Source organism: Lucilia cuprina, chromosome 2 (assembly GCF_022045245.1).
Source record: "Lucilia cuprina isolate Lc7/37 chromosome 2, ASM2204524v1, whole genome shotgun sequence".
NCBI lineage: Eukaryota > Metazoa > Arthropoda > Insecta > Diptera > Calliphoridae > Lucilia > Lucilia cuprina.
The window spans coordinates 70,016,195-70,038,370 of NC_060950.1; the positions used below are offsets into that span (position 1 = coordinate 70,016,195).

The 22,176-nt window shown below is 26.6% G+C and overlaps 1 long non-coding RNA gene across 1 annotated transcript in view; it reads left to right on the forward strand.

Moving 5' to 3' along the window:
* The window catches only part of LOC124421327, a 55,013-nt gene that overhangs the window by 29,668 nt on the left and 3,169 nt on the right, over nucleotides 1-22,176 (forward strand). The window contains exon 2 of the long non-coding RNA XR_006941583.1: nucleotides 20,595-20,699. This is a non-coding gene — a long non-coding RNA (uncharacterized LOC124421327). The remainder of the gene's footprint in view (nucleotides 1-20,594; nucleotides 20,700-22,176) is intronic.

A 22,176-nucleotide genomic window follows, 5' to 3' on the forward strand; every position in this document is an offset into this window, starting at 1 on the left:
ATATAAAACTAAGATAAACCGTTACTTCATAAAACGTGCTTATTTAAGCATTAAATATATTGAAGCTTATATCCTTGATAGATCAAATACGTCCTAAACATTTTCTTTATATTTAACAAAAATGATAAAAATAAAAAAATAAAAAATATTCGAAAGACATTTGTTGCCATTACAAAATGACTTGAAAACGTTTTTGCATTTTAGCTTAAGTAGCTGAAAAATAAACAGTACATATTTGTTACAAATTACAACAACTGTAACAAGCAAACGTTTTTAAGAAAGATTTTTAACTTCAGGCTTAAGACATTTTTGCAATCTTTGAAAAAATGAATATAGGAACAACGCAATATCTAAGGCCAACTTACTAAAATGAGAGAAACATCTCAAGGGGATATAATAATACAAATACATTTGTATAAACACAAATGTATAAAGTGATATAAAAAAGGACTAAAGAATTTGATACTTCATTTTATTTTTTTGGCAAATGTACAACAAATATAAATATGTATGCAACAAATACAAATAATTTAAAATAATCCCAGTTGAAAATTTAGTACAATTTAGCTTCTTTTTTTTTACTAGTATATAAGTCCAAGTATATTTCCGATATAAAGTAAAAATAACATTTTAGAATAGAAATCTTTAATGTATTAATATATTTAAATGATTTTTTAATAAATTTCCCATTGGTTCGTACTTTACGAGTGTAAAAGTCAAACAACTGCAAATGTTAACTTTTCGATTTGTCAGCTTGTCAAGGCAATAATATAAAAGAAACAAATATTTTTACATATATTTTGTAGAATTTGTTTATGTTGCTGTAACAACTGCCTTTGCACACACAGGCAACAAACATCGACAACATTTACTACTAAATGTCAGCACATTACATATGATTGTATGCTTATGAAAAAAAGCTGCAAAAATTTTGTTTATTTAACATACGATATTCATAATTTACTTTTGTTGTCACAATTTTTATTTTGAAATATTTTTGGTTATTTTAGTTAAAATTACGCCAAGAAATGTTAAAACAAAATATAATAATATTTTACGAAACGAGATATAGATAAAGGTTGTAGATAAATGCTGATAAATGTTATTTATTAACACAGTTTGATTTCTCTTTCTTCCTAATGTTGTCTTACATATTGTTAGCTTAAAATTGGTTATAAATTTTATTCTTCACGCTTTAATCTTTCCTTAATGTTTCATTGTAATAAAAGGATAACAAAACTAAATTTCCTAAAGGCAAAAATGTTATTTCACATTTATTTGTGGTAAAGTATGACAAATTATAGAAAACAAATGGGCGGAAATTGACGATTTTAGAATGCTGTATATTTTGATCATCGACAAATGTTTAATAATATCTGTATTTAACTTACATATGTACATGTAAGTGGTCAGACAATCCACGGTATATAATCATTTATTTTATTTCATAAATGTGAACATGTGTTTATCATAAAACTAGACCTTATGAATAATGTTGAAATTCAGCAGATTAAAAATATCGAAGAGAAATAATATATAATTCGTAAAAGTTAAGCAACGCCTACCATCATGCAGAAATGGAATTCATGCAGGATTTAGGGAAGGAATGTGTTTCGATAACTTTAAAACGGTGTAGGAAATAAGTAATAATTCATAATCGGAAAAGCCCATGTCAATGATAAATAGTTAACGAACTAACTAACTAACTCTAAACATGGTTTTATTAAAATGAGTGCAACTTTTACCCTATTGGTCCTAGTACTAAACTTGTTGTAAATTTCGCCCAAGACTCAGATTTGTATGTATGGATCCTTTTTGTCATACATGATAACCATACTTTATTGTTGTTACTGTTACTTTTATATTATTTTCTTAACAAAACTAAAATGTTTACAATTCTCTTTTTTTGTTATTCTTTTTTTTAATGTGAAAACTATTTTAAAGGGTCCTTCCAATAACATTCCTGGTTTTTACAAACAAGCATATACATATATATTTGTTCTCTGTATGGGTCAAGGTTCAATTATCAATTGAAATGTTGTTTCAAAAAATGGAAAATTGTTCAAAGGAATATTTTACCCCTTTTTTATTAAAGCTGTAAATAAATATGTATGTATGTATGTGAATGCAATTGTAAGAATTGTGGTTATACAATACAAAAAGAATACAATTCAAAATTTCTTTGGTGTTTAAAATAAATTCAAAAGAAATTGAAAAATTTATATAAATTCTATGAGAGCAGTCATGTTTAACTTGATCATTGTTAACAATGTAGTAAAGTAAGATTCATTTTTAAAAATTAGACTCGATGGAATTATAAAAGTTTTCTAAAAAAGCCAATATTAACTGAAGAATTCTCTTATTAATTTTTAGATAAGATTTAATATAAAATGTTTCACAGGGAAACAATTTTCTTATTACATATTGAAATCATCAAGACAAGTTCCTTGCAAATGAAGAAAAGTAATTGATGTAATTAGTCTCTTATTTTTAAACATAAATACAAAACTTAAGAAGAAATTACCTAAATATATCCTTAGGAATTTCTAAAAAAAGAAATAAAATTCTTGCTAATTTTGACAGTAGTAGGTGATGTGTTGGTGCTAAAACTCATGTGGCAGCTAATATTTCAATGTGTGTGGGAGTGTTGTTAAGTAATAACATTTGGTATAACACATATGCCATTTGAAAATAAAATGAAAATTTCTTTTCTTTTTGATGATGTACCAATAAAGTAAATTTAATTTTGGTAAAAACAATTTAAAATTGCCTTAAGGCTGTGTTCCAAAAAAGAAGGAAAATAAAATCGTTTAAAAGTTCGAAAGACCTAGTAAGCATGACAATTGATTATTTCAGTTCAATCTTTTAACTTTGTCTGTTCTTTGAAAAAAAAAAAATAAATCTTTAAAAATCTACATCAAACAAAACTCATATATTGTGCACTTTGACAAAAAATTTTACGAAATTCAAAAAATTGTCTATTGATCCTTTTTCACAACTAAGCATACACTTGTATGTGTTTTTCTATGAGAGGGTGTTTAAATTGAAATTGTAGTGACTAAAATAAACTTGGGGAAAATTTTAATTTGTTTGCCAAAACCAAACTTTTTGTAGTGATCTACTAGTTTTATGCGTAAGTGTAGAAAGACTAAATATTACATAAGGTCTGTATGTGTGTGAGTGCATGTGTTTGTTATAAAAGTTTTTCAATTAAATTTATGTGTAAATAAAAATATTTTATTTTGGGGTTTGTTGTACACTTTTTGGATATAGTAAATGGATTGTATATAAACTAAAAAATAAAATTTTTTTTTTAAGAAATAATAATTGTATTACATAAAATTTATTTACTTCAAAAAATTTGTTTAGATTTTCATATATATTTTTCTAAGTGTATTTTTGTTTTACTTAATGTAGATTTTTGAGGTTTTCTTAACATTCCACACATAGTATATTTCTTGATTACACAACACTGTGTGTAAATGTATATTTACAACCGGAAGTGGAAGTGATCATAGTAATTGTATGTAATTGTAATCTATTGGTTACCAATAAAACTCAGTTAAAGCTTTAAAAGTAAAACAAAGTCAAAAAAACTATAAATTTTTCTTTAATATTTATCAATTTAAACCACAATATTGCTGCACTACTGCACAGCATATGAGTTATCCTTATGGATATGAGTATGTCCACAGGATAAACTTCTTAATAAACTCCTAAATATATACATATATACTTTTCCATTAGAGTAGAAAAAAATTCCCTGTTTGCAAGTTTGTTATTTGTTTGTATAAGATTTCTATATTTTTTATTGTTTAGTTTTCAGGACAAATATTAGTTTTATAAATTTTCCCTAACATTCCATTTATATACATATAAGTATATTATGTATTATAAATTTCAAATTCATTTCATATAATATTTGCATACATATTATTGCTGCATTTGCTTTTATAAAATTTTAATCTGGATTTTAATAAAAATACATTTATTTTTATCCCTCTAAGTGATAGTTTGTATATATTGACCTCATTTCTTAAGCAAAAGTTTTTATATGCATTTAAACTATATGTATTTATACATTTCAAAAAGATTTTGTTTTCTTATTAAAGACTTATAGGAGATTTGTAATGCTTTTGAGTAAATTATTTTGTTAAATTAAAAGTTCATAAATATTGTTAACTCATAATCAGGGTTTTAAACTGTAGGAAGATCATTTTGCTTTAGTTTTTACTATTCTTAAAATCCAGGTATTTTAGTAAAGACATAAAATTTTTTCTTTAAAGGAAAGTAGGGCCATAATATGAAATCGATTAATTGAACATAAAAAATGAAAATGATTTGATTTGATTAGAAAGTTACATGCATAATAAAACTTCATACTTTTAGCCATTTCCATTGAAAATTTAACATGTAATTTAACACACTGATAAATATACATCCATATGTATTCGTCCTTCATTCAATTATTCCTGTCGGCTCACAATCACTTTCTGAATCCCTGCAAACCTTGTTTGCTGCCATTGTTTAAAAAATTTTAGGAAATCTGGCAGATGCTCATCTCTTTTGAGCTCAAGAAGAAATTGTTAAAATCGGTCCAATATTTCCGGAAACCACCATACAATCTTAGCCCCCTAATAAGGCTTTTGAGCTCGTAATTATCTTAAATGTTCTAATGGGCAATGAGAAGCAACTCATAGCCCATTTGATGTACTGCCCATTACTGTTTTTATTTACGTAAATATACACAGTATATACATTTATGTCTATGTATATGTATTTATTACAAAAGTCTACATGCTGCTGTGATATGTGCAAAAAAAAAAAAAAAATAATTAAAAAATAATTTCCAATTATCATTGAGTCATCATCATAATTTTATAAGCTTCACTTGATTTTTGCATTATTTTTATTTTGTGTCCTTCTGCGAAATTTCAAAAGAAAAATGAAATGTGAAATTAAAATTATTTTCATTAAATTTTATTATATAATGAAAAAGGTCAAAGTCAATGAATAAAAAAAGGATGTAAAAAAGCCTCTTCAAAATATCATCACATGAAAGATTTGAAAATGTTATAAAGTTTTCAATCATAATATATTCGTTACAACAATGTTAGTGAGTGACTACATGAAACATTAAGATGATGTTACAAGGCATCTAATTTACCCCTGATGAAAATGTTTGGTGTACATATTATCACGTCAATTGTATTTCAGTAGAACCACCGTATATTAGTTATCATTGCATTCAAATCAATGCGGGAGTCTGTTTAAAGCAAATCACTTAAACTGGCTTTATTCTTTACACGAATTGCTAACAATTTCGTTGTTTATAAAGTCTGGTACTATGGTAAATTGAAGACTTAATAAATAAAGCATTTGTATTTGTTTTTGTATTTTTCAGCATTATAAAACATTCCATATCGAACAAACCATTGAACTGAAAATAATGACCTCCAATTGTACATATTCACGCAGCCACATCCTTGTTCATATGCCACACATTTGAAAGCAAATATGTGTGTATGTATATTTTCCAAAAGGTAAATTTAAATCCCGTTGCTGGTCAGTCAATCAGTCCAGTTGCGTTTATGAAGTAGAAATATGAAAACAATCTGTAGGTATAGAGTAACAGCTATAAAACTATTTTTTCAATGTCAGAATGTCCCGTCTATAAAAATCCAGTATAAATTTGTATTCAGTCAAACTATAATAGTTCGATATAAAATATTGCATGTGTTAATAATTCTAAATGTTTGTTGATGCCGTAGTTGTTGTAGGCTTTATTTTTGCATTTGTGCTTATGAATTTTCCAAATAAATGAATAATTTTAAAATATTAACTGATATTTGGATATACAAAATAATAAATTGACTACTGGCAGACTCTACAAACAAGTTTTACGATGTTTGAAATTATCAATAGAATTTTCTTGATAAAAAATTGGATAAGTTTCTTAAAGTTATAACAAACAACATCGATTTGCTTAATAGTTGTCATTATGTTCACTGGGTAATTAAACTTATAAGTAGAATGATATGGATTGTTGTTTTTAAAAAGAAACAAAACATTCGCCACGCATGGCTTTACATTCATACATATGTATGTATCAATATTACCACGTATGTGTAATTATCTCACTGTGTATATAGTGCAGGACAGTATATGCACAATTTAAAAAGGAAAATATACTGTTACTGCTAATATTATTACGAAATAATAAACATTTAACAATTTGCTACAGTATATACAAACACATAGTTCTATCTATGCACCATATATTTACTTCATAATGCTGTATAGCCGCTTTTTCTAAATACTTAAAAGCCACAACTCATACGTCCAGTTGGAATTATGAAAGTGCACCATGTGAGTATTATTTTTCTGTACCTATCAGATGGAAAACATAATAAACATGCTTTAATAGCTGTGCAGCTATTTACCATGTTCGTAACAAAACTAGATTATAAATCAGTTTATAGTCTAGTCTATAGTCTAGTCTAGTCTATAATCTATAATCTATAGTCTAGTCTATAGTCTAGTCTATGGTCTGGTCTATAGTCTAGTCTATAGTCTAGTCTATAGTCTAGTTATAGTCTAGTCTACAGTCTAGTCTATAGTCTAGTCTATAGTCTAGTCTATAGTCTAGTCTATAGTCTAGTCTATAGTCTAGTCTATAGTCTAGTCTATAGTCTAGTCTATAGTCTAGTCTATAGTCTAGTCTATAGTCTAGTCTATAGTCTAGTCTATAGTCTAGTCTATAGTCTTGTCTAAAGTCTAGTCTATAGTCTAGTCTATAGTCTAGTATATAATTTAGTCTATAGTATAGTCTATAGTCTAGTATACAGTTTAGTCTATAGTCTAGTCTAGTCTATAGTATGATCTATAGTCTAGTATACAGTCTAGTCTAGAATCTTTGTCGAACTGTTGTGTAGTCTCATGATGATATTTACCTCCATCCATATAAATCTTTATATAATAAATTTAACATAAAACCAAACCTGTGGGAAATATTTACTTATTGAAGACAACTTTCAGTAAAAGATGTAACTGCAACAAAATTTGTTTTTTAACTCTAGCAACATGTTGCTGAAAATATTTTTTGCATACAATTCACCACACTTTGATATATCAAGTATATATGTTTGAGTTTCTTTAAGGTACATTTGGACATGTATAGCTACATAGATATTAATTTTTAGCTGTTATTATAGACATGCACAATGGGCCCCTGGACAATTGTAAACCAAAATATATTTATTTGCAAAACTAAAGGTTTATTTTAAGGAAATTTTATTTATAATCAAACGATTAATAAAAACTTATAAAACAATATCCAATTTAGATTTAAACATTGGTGCTGATCAAAAACCAAAACAAATACAAAAAGCGACATATAGGCAAAGAATGTTGGTATATTCTTAGCAACATGTCCTTTTGTGTTAAACATTTAAGGATGTTTTTTTAAACAACTGTATATGTTTGTGTCTTGTTTTTTTATTTAGGTTTAGTGTTCGTGCCACAAATTCTTATCGTATTATATGGTCGTGCCAGAGAATTTTGCATGATATTAAATGAGAAAGAAAACATGGATTAGTTTCTACGTGGCATTAAACCAGTTAACATGTATTAACTTAAAAGCCGGTTAATTTCAAAGCTAATATTTGGCAATAGGATACAAATTAGATACGAGTTGTAAATCAAAAGATAATGAATTGAGTTTCAAATTAGTCCTTAAAAATTTAGCAAAACACCTAAGAAATATAATCTTTGCATAAGTTTTTTTTTTTGATAATTTTTATTTTAAATATTGGACGATTGTTAGTCGAGACAACTTACTTTAGACTAGCAACGTTATTATTCGTAAAGATCACATCAGACTGATAAAGGATATCAGAAAATGCTTTTTTAGAAGATGAGACTAAGAAGATCGTGTGCGCAATAGAGTTTTCATGTTTTGTAAATGAATAATTCATATTTTTGAAAAGAATAAATATTGTAAGTTAACTGTGAAAGTTTATAGTGTGCTAGTGTATTAATTTCGAGATCATAGGTTCGTTTACCGCCAAAAATTATCATAGTATTTTAGTTTATTTGATTAAATTTAAGCAGATTTCACATTTTCATTTCAAAGCTAATTTAAGTTTTGAAAAAATTTCCTAGTTTCAATTTTCATTAAACATTTTAACTTATTTATGAATCTTTTTAAATAAGTTACTTTTTTCCTAAGAAAATTTGTTTTCTAATAAATAAAGTTTTTTAAAAGACATTTAAATGATTGCTGACAATTTTTATTTTGTTGCAGCCAATAACTTGATAAACACATGCGACCTTTTTTGTACCTCGTGGCCCATTAACATAAAATGTAAATTGTTTTTTAAAAACTTTCGTTGTAACTATTTGAAAGTAAAAAAAAAAGAAATAAAAAAACAAAAAATACAGAAAAACTTTCCATTTTATGCGCTAGTTTTTGGCATGAAATGTTAACAGTTTAAATTTTTGTTCTTTTCGTAACTTATACCACCATAATAGAGAGGATATTATGCGTTTGTGCTGTTTGTAACACGCAAAAAATATGATCACCCATTAAAGTATACCAATCGCCTCAGATGTAGCTCTGTCCGTCCTTCCTTTTATCCATCCGTCTGTCCATGTTAACCTTGTGTGCACACTATAAGTCGCGTATTCATAATAATTTGTTGAAATTTGGCACTTATTCGTCTTTTGACAAGGCCTATTGAAATTTGTTATTATGGACCCATACAAACTCGGAACTAAGGTGAAAACAAAGGTAAAGGCAAATTAAATACTTTATTATTAAAAAAATAATCCACATTTTTAACATACTCTCTTGTGTAAGGTATTATAAGGCCTGCCATGCCTGACTATACATCTGTACTGGTTTTTTGGATATACTTTTTTGAATCATTTGCTATTTCCCCCTTTTATATATTGTTGTTGTTGTCGTTATTGCAATTTCTGTTTCTTTAGCTTGTAAAACTCGTTAAAGTGTAACTCGTCAATTATAAATGAATTCAAGTTGGATATCCTTTCCCTAACACCCCCTCCTTTTCATTGACAATAGCAATGGGTAATAAACGAAAATAAAGTAAAAATTCTGTTGCTAATAGGGTGGTCCAAAAAAAGTTTACAGAGCAAAAAATTCATCAAAATTGTCGTCCTATAAAATAGGAATAGAACTTATATGTGAATTTACAAGACAAAATTTATTAAAAAAAATCTAAGCTACAGCCTTTTAATATAAGTTAGATGCACTACAAAAAGTTGTTGGTGTTCTTATTGAACCATCCTATTATACATACATATGTAGAGGTATTGGTATCTTTGAAATTAATCATGACTGTAAAGTAGATTGTGTGTCTATGTGCATGAAGAAAAACTTTGGTATGAGAGAATCTGACACAAATCTTACATTTTCTTATTTTGTTTATTTTTCAGTCACTTTTTTCTTTCAACATTTGTTACTCATTTTATACTGAAATATGTACAATAATTCTCATTCAGTTAATATTATTTAATTCTTAAGTAAGTGAGAAAAAGCGAGCTTTATTTTTTGGCCATTTGGGTTTTATTTATGTTTATTTTTCGTTATTTTATTTTATAACAAAGAGATTTATGTATTTTGTTTTCCTTATATGTATGAAAATATTGTAAGAATATATTTTAAATACCGCCACACAAGAGACAAAAGAATTTCATGAGAAATTTCAAATTGAATTTTATTTCAGCATGTTTTTTCTGTTAAAATACGAAAGACAAGATTGTTTCGAACATATTTACTTGTACTTGCCTATTAAATAACATGATGTATAGTATATTCGATGAAAATATACTATACATCCATAAAAATAGATTTAACTTTTGATCAATAGTTTGAATCTAATACTTATTCATTCGTCTCTACTTTATTACACTATGTAATACAAAGCCTAGACAGACGCCACTTAAGTGTTTACAGGTAATGCAGAATGTAGATAGTCATTACAAAAAAGGGTTATTTAAAACTTATTTTTGTATAGTCAAGTGATGTGTGTTTACTGTTATGAAGCGATATGATAATTGCAGAGTTAAATGTAGGTTTTCTTACAGCATTGGAATACTTCGTTTTGTTGACTGGGTTTTTTATATATTCGTATATAATCGGATGAATCTGCTTTCTCAAGCGGTTCATTATATAAAACAAAGCTTGGCAAACATAGTCACCAGGAGACCAAGGTTCGGATTGTGTCCCATTAGCAGTTGCTTTTATATGTATACAAGCTAAGAAACCTGAAGTTTGAAACAGCTTTTTATTAGCAGAGAAAACATTAATTTCATTTCTCCTTGACCCTTGACTATCTCTGGTTATACTACAATCTTTTTTTTAATTGTTAATTAATCTTTGCTTTAATCACTTTGATTACAAGGAAATAATTACTTCGTCAGTGTGATAGATAAAGTTCTTGTCTAATGTTTTATAAAAAGTATTCATATTCAATACTTTGTACATTACGTGGAGACATTAAAGTGGTGATAAATTTAAAAAACATCGCAGTTTAACATTTGATAATTTCTGTCTCAAAGAAAAACGTCTTGTAGATATCCCCACATACATATAAGTAAAACTATTCGAAAACATGTATATATGTATATATTTCGCGTGCGACAATGTGTAGCAAGCAACTTCAGGAGTAAATTGAAAGTTTTCTTTTTTATTGTTTTTTTTTTCTTTTCCTACAATTCCCTTGAAAATGTTCAATTTCTTTAAGTTTTTTTTGTGTTTGTTGCAGCATTGTCTAAAAGTATGGACAGGATTATATAATATGTATTTCGTACGTGTATTTTACACGTGTGTTGTTGTAACGGTATGTATAGTTTTTCTAAATTTTTTACAACTTCATACATACAAAAGAATTTAACCACATTTTCCTTACAGATATTGTTTTGTTGGCAGGTCTTAAAAAAATGCTATAATGTTGTTAAGTGCGTATCTACTTTTCATCAATTCCGATTATTGCTAAGGAAGTAAAGGCTATTAACTTTGTTTTTTTTTATCATAAGTCAATCAAAGTTTAGTTTTATAAAATGTTTAACTAGCGCTGGAAGGAAATGTTAAAGGATGCGATTTGTAGTTTAGGATTAAAGCATTATAGGTGTTTTTACAAAGATCCGCCAACTTTTGTAGAGGCTTAGGAAAATATAAATAGGTTGATAGGTGGATGCAAGTAACTACATCAAATCTGAAGAAATGCATCTAAACCTAAAGAACATAGAAATTCTCTTAATCTAACATTCACATAAATAGGTCAATATAGGTAAAAATTCCGCGCCCTATTTACAAAAATGTAAGTTAAAAGTAAAGTCAACAATTTAAAAATACGCACCAATAACCTTTCTTTTATATTTATTACCGTTCAACACCACAATTTTGCATTTCCTTTATTTCCTGTTGCCAATATAATAAAAAAGTTTTCTACACTTTTTTATTTTCTTCACACTCAACAATAAGTACTTTTTTAAACTCACACACACACACACACTCATTTCTATACATTAACAACTTACTTTTCTTCCTTTTCAAAATTTTCTTTCAGTGGAAGAAAATGTGTCAGTAAGTATAGACTAAGATGCTGCTTATTAACACATCATTACTACAATAGATTGGAGTACACTTACATACTTTCACACACATTTCCAAGTAACTATTGTATCAGGATTTCATTGTCTGTCCATTTTATGTGTGGTGGGTGTATTTAGTTGTTGTTGTTTTTTTAGCTTGTTGCATTCTTCGATGGTATTTTAACAATGTGGGTGGGTGGCATCCTTTAAGCTTGTTAATGTAGTTACTGGGGTAATATTATTAGAGTTGTAGTAGTTATTGTCTTAAGTCTTACGCCTTTTTTCTAGCATGACATGCATGTATGTGATTGTTATTAAACTGGTCTTTTATTTAAAGTTTTGAAGTGTATTCTAGATTCTAATAGGCAGGGAAATTTGCCAAACATTTGTGTAAAGATCTAATCTTTTCAAAGCATAATCTATGACTGTATTTACTAAATACTTATACAGGCTAGTTATGGGTATAGTTTGCCATTTGTGGTTTATTATCTTACCACATTAGATTGCATCATACATTAATGTGTGCTGCACAAAAACTATTTCTAGAATTCACAATCGCCGTCCTAGTGTTATATTGTTGCAAATCACAACTACTTTTTAAACTAAATCAAAAAATTAAAAAAATATTACATACAATGATACAACACTACGACAGCTATTGTGAATTGTTTATGTGTTTAATGTTTAATTATGTATATTACACATTTGTGTTTATTTCCATAGTTGTTAAAGTTATTGCTAAATATCATGTAGATAAATTTATACATGTGGGAGTAGTTTAAAGCATTTCATGTAAACATTTAGTCATTAATTTTAAATATAAATCTAATTATATGTTATAATCTCCAACAATTGTAAATAATAAAATTGTAATCTTTTTCGTATAATAATTATATTTCTAAGTTATTAAGACCTTATCTGTAGATAAAGGACTCTTAAGCAAGTATTAAAGATTTTAATCTACAATTCAGAAAGTCTCAATGTTTAAACTTGAAATTCTTAAAAAAAACTTCTAAAGAAAACATTGACAAAAAGGTCATCAAACTAAAAAATAATAAATAATATAAGTTAAAAACAAAAACAATATAAATGCAGACATACACACAATCCTACTTTATTTTTCTACTAAATAAATTATAATAATAAATTGCTAAATAAACAAATATTTTTATGGAAATTTTTCCCAAAAGAAAGAACAAAACAAGAAACACGAGAAATTATTAAGTAGTTTACAACAGACTAAAACAACCCTAAAGAGAAATTGTTTAAAATGAATATGAATGTGTGTTTGTACTATTTAAACGAAAATAGAAAAAAATTATTTTATTTAGCAAAAACAAGCTTAAATAATTATGTATATTTCACAATACATAAATCCATTTAGGAATTTATAATGCAATATTCCAGAAATAGTCTAAGGTCCAATACCTCAGCAATCTACAATTATCGTTTAAGCGGTAAATATTCAAGGGTTTATTTTGTTTTTGTGTGAAAACTGTAATATGTAACTAGGGATGGAGTAAATGGGGCTGCACTTTAAAAATGTTTTAAATTACAAGTGGAATTACCAAGGTTAAAACTTTGGCATTTAAAAAGTTTTATTGTCTTTGGAATTTCTTTTAAAATTTTCCATAAATAATTTATTTAATTAATTCAAAATGTTAGTTTTGTTATTTTTAAAAACAACTTAAATTGTGTTACAATTCCAGGAAGTTTTATTGAGCTAAAAAGACTTTTTGTTCAGGTTACTGTTGGTAAAATTTGTAGAACAAATATTTTGGAGATTTAATAAGTTCTACTGTTTTAATTGAAACATTTAGGGAATAATTTATATATTTTTGAAAGAACTAGTTTAGTTCAATCTTAGTAGTAATGAACTTAATTTAAATGTTATTTTTTAGCTGTAATTTTTTAAGATAAATTCAATGACTTTATTCAAATTAACCAAATAGAAACAAATAGCAACAAGTTACACCTTTAATTATGGAACAAAAAATTATGTAATTTGATGATTTGAATAGCAACTAACTAACTAACTAACAAACTAACTAACTAACTAACTAACTAACTAACTAACTAACTAACTAACTAACTAACTAACTAACTAACTAACTAACTAATAAATAAATGTTTTTACTAACTAGTTGTTGGGTTTAAGTGGTGGATGGTCATAAATATACATCATGTCCGAAGAAATACACTTAAACCACTATCGTACGCTCCTTAGCCAGTTTCTCAGGTGGAAATCGAACCCACCTAACTAAATACCGAAGCCCTCATAATTACTTACTTACTTACTTACTTACTTACTTACTTACTTACTTACTTACTTACTTACTTACTTACTTACTTACTTACTTACTTACTTACTTACTTACTTACTTACTTACTTACTTACTTACTTACTTACTTACTTACTTACTTACTTACTTACTTACTTACTTACTTACTTACTTACTTACTTACTTAGTTAGTTAGTTAGTTAGTTAGTTAGTTAGTTAGTTAGTTACTTACTTACTTACTTACTTACTTACTGACTTACTTACTTACTTACTTACTTACTTAATTACTTACTTACTTACTTACTTACTTACTTACTTACTTACTTACTTACTTACTTACTTACTTACTTACTTACTTACTTACTTACTTACTTACTTACTTACTTACTTACTTACTTACTTACTTACTTACTTACTTACTTACTTACTTACTTACTTACTTACTTACTTACTCACTTACTTACTTACTTACTTACCTACTTACTTAATTAATTAATTAATTACTTCATTAAATACTTTGTTTTAAAGAACTAGCCACACATAACTTGCATTTTAAATATATTACTAATTGATGTAATTGATGACATTTTAATTTTTCAAATATATGATTTTATGCATGTTGGGTTATTTCATTAATTTATATTGTCTAGTATTTCTAATTAGAAAAAAATGTTTTAATGAACTAGCCACACATAACTTGCATTTTAAATATATTACTAATTGATGTAGGTAACATTTTAATTTTTCAAATATATGATTTTATGCATGTTGGGTTATTTTATTAATTTATATTGTCTAGTATTTCTAATTAGAAAAAAATAACAGCATAATCATTGAGTTATTCCCCATAGTAAAACAAAATTCATATTTCTAAGTATAAATTTCTAATAAAAGTAAAGAATAGTTCAGGCACCAGAGAATTCTTTACAGTAGCAAAAATTTGAGTTTTGTCTGAAATGAAATGTATTGTGACAGATTGTTTATTGGTGTGTTTATTTTAAATACCCTAAACATTTATAAAGTATGCGTTTTTTGTATGTAGGTGGTGACATAAATAGTTGTGCAGTATGAAGGGGAGCAGCAAAAACAGTATTTGCGTCGAAAGCATATAAATATATCTGTCATAAAATTTTTAAATGTTTAATTACACTAATTAATTAATTTGATTATATTTTCTTTTATGAAAAGGGCGGCATTATATTTAGTTGATAGATTTGAAATACCTTAATTGCATTAAAATCTTATTACAGCTAATAACCAAAAATATAAACCCATAAGAGTAAACTTAATTGACTGGGATTTTATTATCTATAAACCCTCTTTTCTAATATTTAAAACCATCATCATATACATACTTATATAAGCTTACATGTAGTTATGGACAAAAAACGTTGTTTTCTAACAATGTTAGATAAACTATACTTTAGTAGTATCTGTGTAGAATAATCATTCATCCTACTCTTGGAGGCAGATAGTATATTCAATATTGTATGTTTATTATTGTGAACTTTATAACTACATATACCGTTGGCTTATTTATAACATCAATAAAAACTAGTCAGATAGTCAGAATATGTTTTACATGTTCCTGTGTATCTGTGCTCTGTAGCAATTTGTTATTTATTATGAACATGAAGCAAAGGACAAGTCAGACATGAACGACAGATAAATTTATCAAATATGAAAAGGTCATAAATTACTAATTGTATGTTTGAAGGTATGTGTGGTGTATGTTCGCATGTTTGTTTATGGAAATAAATAAAAGAAAACTCATACTTGTATTAAAAGTGTTTTATAAAATGAAATAGTAAATATGTATGTTGTAAATAAAAATAACTTTACTATACTTTTTATACTTTATGAACTTTGACTCGTGAAAAAGCGAGTTATTGTTAAAGCTAAAGATAAACTTGTAGTTTTATAGGATTTTTTTTAAATTTATCTCTGTTGAGATATATTAATTTTTTTCAATATAATATGTTTTATTAAGCTGTTTGCAACAATTCTATATAGTTTTAATACCTATATATGGTGCCAATAATTTTGTTTACAGTTTTACTTAATGTTTTTTTTAAGTAATAGTCTTATAATTAGACAGCTTAAAATAAATTATGTTTAGCCTGTAAAATCATTACTCATTCGCCTTTAACCTATAAAAGCCTAAACCATAATAGAAAAAACTTACACATAGAAGTGTTTACTTAATACATGTCACCTGATTATTGTCACTTTAACTTTCAACACTAATTGCTTTTCATTAGCTATAGTTAATCATAAAGACAAATACACAGAGAATTATATACATACACATACCCATATTAGTTGAATGTATAAAAGTAAAAGTTTTATGATTAAATCAACAGCGATTAGTTCTATATAAAATTACTTAAATTTTAGTTGTAGCACTATCTATAAAAACAACCCAGTAAAAACTTCCACTCATTAGTTGAAGAGAAGTTTCAACTGCTTTCTTTAATTAGTTAGTTAGTAAGTTAGTATGTTAGTAAGTTAGCTAGTTAGGTAGTTAGTTAGTTAGTTAGTTAGTGAGTTAGTTAGTTAGTTAGTTAGTTAGTTAGTTAGTTAGTTAGATAGTTAGTTAGTTAGTCAGTCAGTTAGTTACTTAGTTACTTACTTAGTTTGTTTGGAAGAATGTATATCTCTGAGGACATACACCTAGGCCTCTATCGAGCCTGTTGTTCGCTCCTTAACCAGTAAATCCAAGCCCTCCGTTCTACCAGATTAGACCACTAACATACCGGAGATGACTTTTTTAACTTAGTGACATGACATTTTATCAAAACTAATTTATTTTAAACTGGTACTTACCTCACTCGTTCAAAAATAAGTACAAAAATTAGTAATTACAAATAATGAGTTAAGAAGTTGTTTCGTTGTTGTTTGGAGGACAGAGAGACAAAAGAATAAATTTTCTTAGAAAGTAATTTTTAGTCGATTGATATAATTTAAGTTCTCTTTATCAGTGCCTTCGGCACAAAAAAATATAGTTTTTTTTCACTTTTGTTTTTGCCACTTTTTATATATTTGTTTTCCTTTAGATTCATATAGCTATGGAATTTAAAACTTATGTGTCTCAATGTTAAATAAATAAAAATATTTTATTTAATAAATACTGAAACAGTTTCCTTTTTGAAATAGCACACAAATATGACCAGAATATAAAAATTTGCACATTTCAATTCATTTCACATTTTATTTATAGCACTTTGTTAAGGTCATTTGACCTTTTTACCTTAACATACAATAAGTAAATAAATAAAAAAATACAGTAAAATCATGAGGTTCTTTCACAAATATTACAAAAATTGATCTCTTCAAATTTGTTATCTCACAGTTTATATTAATCTATATTCTACTGTAAATTTATATTCATATTAATTTTTACAATATTGTCTATAAAATATTGACAATCAAAACAATTATATAAATATTGATTTTATATTGTAAAAAAAACAGCATAAAAAAGGGTTTTTAAACGTATGTATATATATTTGTCTTTTTCTCTGTGTTTGTGTTTATGTGAATAAATTTTTAAATATAAAATCTCAAATAAAATTATAATAAAAAATAGGTCAAATTATATGATAGATAAGGATTTAATGACAAATTAATGTCAGTCAATCAAACAAATACAAAATGTTGTTTAAGATTTTATTGCTGCATACTGATGTTGTTGTCTTTATTGTCTAGATTTTAGTTGAGGTGCCAATCGATCGATTGTAACTTTATGAAATAAGGATTCATAAGGGATGCTGAGGATGTATGTCAAAGTATTTCACTGTGGTTTTTCAAGTCTAGTATACGTGCACTTCGCTTAAGTACTCGAGCTATCTAATGTCTTGTAATAGTATTCACGTTAGGACAGTAGGACGATGAAGTACGATGTAATAAGTAAAGTTCAATCTAAAATCGATAAAAAAATCAATGTTTAGAGTCGATAGAAGGGGCGAACCCGACATCATAACAAATTGATGTTTTGGAGAATGCCATGTCACTACAAACATTCTCATCATCTAAAGACTAATTACAGTGCATTATTTGACCTCTTAAAGGCGCCCAGCCACACTACTGTAATGCTATTGTTTCGACAGACCTTTATTTAATTTACACACTCAACTGTGCATGAAAATTGTCGATAAATTAATGATTAAACATTACAACTGCACAATTGCACAACGTCAGAACCAACTTCACCGACACTTAAACCTTCACTCCTTCCGACATCTCTTCAAATAAAACTCAGGATCTTTCTCGTCCATCAGATACAAGTATCCGATGGATCATCTGTGAGGATAATAAATTTCTAAAGGCTGCCGTTTAAAATGTGATAAAATAAAACCCATTACTTTCGTAATCGTAGAATTTTTTTTATACATCGCACAATATTATAAGATTTCAAGCGTGATTATTCACATCTCATATACTTGTGTTTCCTTTTAGAGAGTTTATAATTAAATTATTCGTTGTGAAGAAGTATTTGGCTAATAGACAGAATGAAAAACATATCAACACAACCATACAAACTAAAAGTTTGTAAGAATTTGTACATGTTTTCTTCTTATAAATTTTGCAGAACTCTAGCGTAAATTGTAACTAGAAACCCAAAGAAAACAAAAAAAAAAAACAATTGTTTAAATCACAATCGATGTCGTATCGTTATAGCGTTGTAAACCATAAAAATTTTTCAAATAAAATTTTTTGAAACAAAAACAAATACAACCGTACAACATCGATTGTGAATTGTACAAATATATAATTTTATAATACAAACACACTACACCAAACATAAATTAATTGGGAAATGAATGTAGCCTCATATTGCTCTTGTTTATGGTAGCGATCACCATTTAATTGTCTTTACTATAGCATATAAAATAAGTTGAATAAGGGAAAAGTAACATAATTAATTAAAAATTATAAGAACTTAAACAATTTTTACTAAGAAAATTAAAAATTAAGCCAAAAATATCATTAAAAATTATTAAGTTAATGTTTATTATTTATTTAAAATATTACAAAGATATAAAAGAGTTTAAATGTCACGATATTATCTTAATAGCATAATGACTATATAATCTAGCAGGGGAGATTTCTAACATGGAATCTTGTTTAAATGTTTGCATTTTGATTTAGCTCCCCTAATACCATTTTTTTCTCTCTACCACTAAGTATTAATAGAAAATAACGTGTTTGTTTAGCTATAAAGTAAACGCAGTTTCCCTGTAAATATCTTTAAAATGGGTTGATGATTGGTTGTAACAGATGAATGAATGATTGAATAAATGATATGTTCGGTTGTATGATTGGTTTCCTGCATGAATGATTTGTTAAGCAAATATAAACAGACGCAACTAAATCAATAGCTAAAGCAACAGACACTCAAGCTGAAAAACTGGCATATAAATAGTGAATATTTATTTACTTATAGGTATACGTGTGGAAAAAACGTCTCACCGATTAAGCATAATAATACAATACATACATATATATGTTCGTAGGTTACATAAGTAAATATTAATTTTGTTTCATATTTTTAGTTTTCTTTTAATACACAAGCATTTTTTTATGAAAATTTAACTATTTTACCTTTTTCAAAAAAAAAAAAGTAAACATGGCGTATACTTAATTTTTTGCAACAATAATAAATCAAGTATACGTTACTTAGCATGTTACTGTTATGAAATTATTATAGTTTTTTGTTTAAAATTTGAGTTATTTTATTAATAATAATATAAAAATTATTAATAATAATATAATAATTATGAAATGTACAAGTTTTAGTGAAAAATCTTTTTCTTAAAAGTCTAACTCTTGGTATAAGTAGAATTTTTTTTAGAAAATTCAAATTGTTTATAAACGGATTATATATTTGTGTAGTGTTTATAACACCCAAAAATATTGATCCTATACTATTATTTAAATATTACAAATGGTTCAGAACCACTTTCTGAGGTGATTAAGCTATGTCCGCCCGTGTCCATGTGAAGCCTGTGTGCATATTACAGGTCGAAATTTACAATATAATTCATTAAATTTAGAATGTTTTCTTTTTAACCCAATAACGAAGCCTATGGAAAATAATAGAAATCGGTACAATATATCATCTAGCTCATATACAACCATAACTTATTGTTTCTTCGTATGCATGTAAAAACTTCTAGTTAATTGTTTGAGTAAAATTGTTTAAAACATTTTTTCTGGGGTTTTTGCTACGTATGTGCTAGTTTTTATTTTCTGATTTTCCTATGTTTAAGTAATAGTTGTGTTTTTCGTTATTTTAACATGTTCCTGGTTAAAAAACCTCAAAATGTAATTTAATGTTTGAAAATGGGTTTTAACTGCAGTTTAAGTTTAGCAAATAACATATAAAATTTACATTTAATGACAAAACAAAATACAATTTTTACAATTAAGGACACGTTTTTATATACAACAAATTTTGACTAAATAAAAGCTTTTAACTTAAAATAGCAAAAAATAGCAAACTACTTGCTATTTTATACACATTTTCATACGAAATTGTAAATAATTAATAAACTGACAATATATTTATAGTTCCCCTTGAAATTCCATAAAATTGCTTAATAATTTTTATAGTCCGGACTTTTTCATTGTATTTCTAACTTTATATTAATATTTAACACTAATTGTTAATGCTATTTCTGCACTTTTTAGATACATAGTTGATGGCTAAAGTCTAAATAGACTAAACAATTTGTAGCTTTCAAATCCTGCAAAGTATGGAGATTAAGGGAACACAATGTCCATAAACTGTAGTAGGTAAGTAATAGAAACTTCACTTATTTTAAATTTTCTAAAAATTTGTTTTTTTAATTTTTTTCCAAAACCTACTAACAAGTGGATGGTTAAAATAGACATGTTGTATCATACTTCCTGCTTTTGCTCTCTCTCTTTAAAGCTAAGTGCAGAAAGGAGTGGGTTCCGTATGAGTGCTTTTGCTAATGAGTGTGTTGACGTTAAGCTTTAGTAACATAAGTGCAGTAGTTTTGTTGCAGTTGTCTGCTAGTTTAGAAGTTAACTTAAGGGTATTAAACAAAAACTGTTTTTAATGACTTACTGTAGAAAACTAAAAAAAAATTTTAATTGTTTTTTACGACTAAATTACTAACAAAATCAGTTTTCGCTAAAAATAATAATTTTTAAATCTAAGCCGACTTACATGTCTTCCTAGCACCCGGTGTCCGTCTGCTCTGGATTATAAGGAATCTTGTGCGTTTTTTATTAAAAAATGGCCACAATAACTTGGTTCTTTTACATGTGTCCAGATAATTCTATTAGAATATACAAATTTTACAAGAGAAATTGAGTTTCATAATATCAATTTAAAAATATTTTATTTCAAAAAAAATTTTTTTTGTTCAAAATGAAAGTTTCTGCCTAATAGTGTTTCAGTTCAAACATGTTTACAACTGAATTTAAAATCATGTAATACTTCCTTCTTTATTCATATTATTATCCTAATACTTAATGTTAAAAGCAACAGGCAATACTGGTCAACGATTTTTTAAAAGCATTTGTTTTAGTTTTTCGTTTGTTAACGAAGTTTATGGCCACTTGCTGCTATACTGAAGTAAAACTTTAATGATTTTTGTTGTCTTCTTCCTTTTTTATAGTCTGCATAGTAAGAAAGATGTTGAACATGTTAATTTACGTTTTACATGCAACATTATTGGTTTTCGTACTGCTAAATAACATGTTTTACAAAAAGGTTATGTTGAAAATAAAGTAAAAACAAAAAGTTTATTTGCCTTTGTTATATATTTATTACTTTTACTTTTTTGAATAAAAGCAAAAGTGTTCTTTGGACTCAGTTTACATACACAAGTATTTCGACATAAAATACCTCTCTTTTGAGCCTGACCACCGTTTACATTTCAGTAACACTATATGTAATTTTTTAAGACATGGAAATATAACCATATAGGGACACCACTTCGTGACAAGAGACAAAAAACAAAAAACCCGATTTTTTTCAAAAAAAGTGATCATATCTTGCTAACCGTTTAGAATTTTGATTAATGAACAAAAATTGTAAACATATAAATTCAAAAGTTTATATTTTTATTTCAGGTGAAAAGTATTACATTGTAAAGTTACCCTGTACGTATACGTGATAATGATTTATTGATATTGCAAATATTAAGTATATGCCTAATATAGAGAAGCATTTAAGAGTAAAGTAAATCATATTTTATTGGTTTTTTTTTTTTAAATTTTGATGTTAAAAATAGAGTAT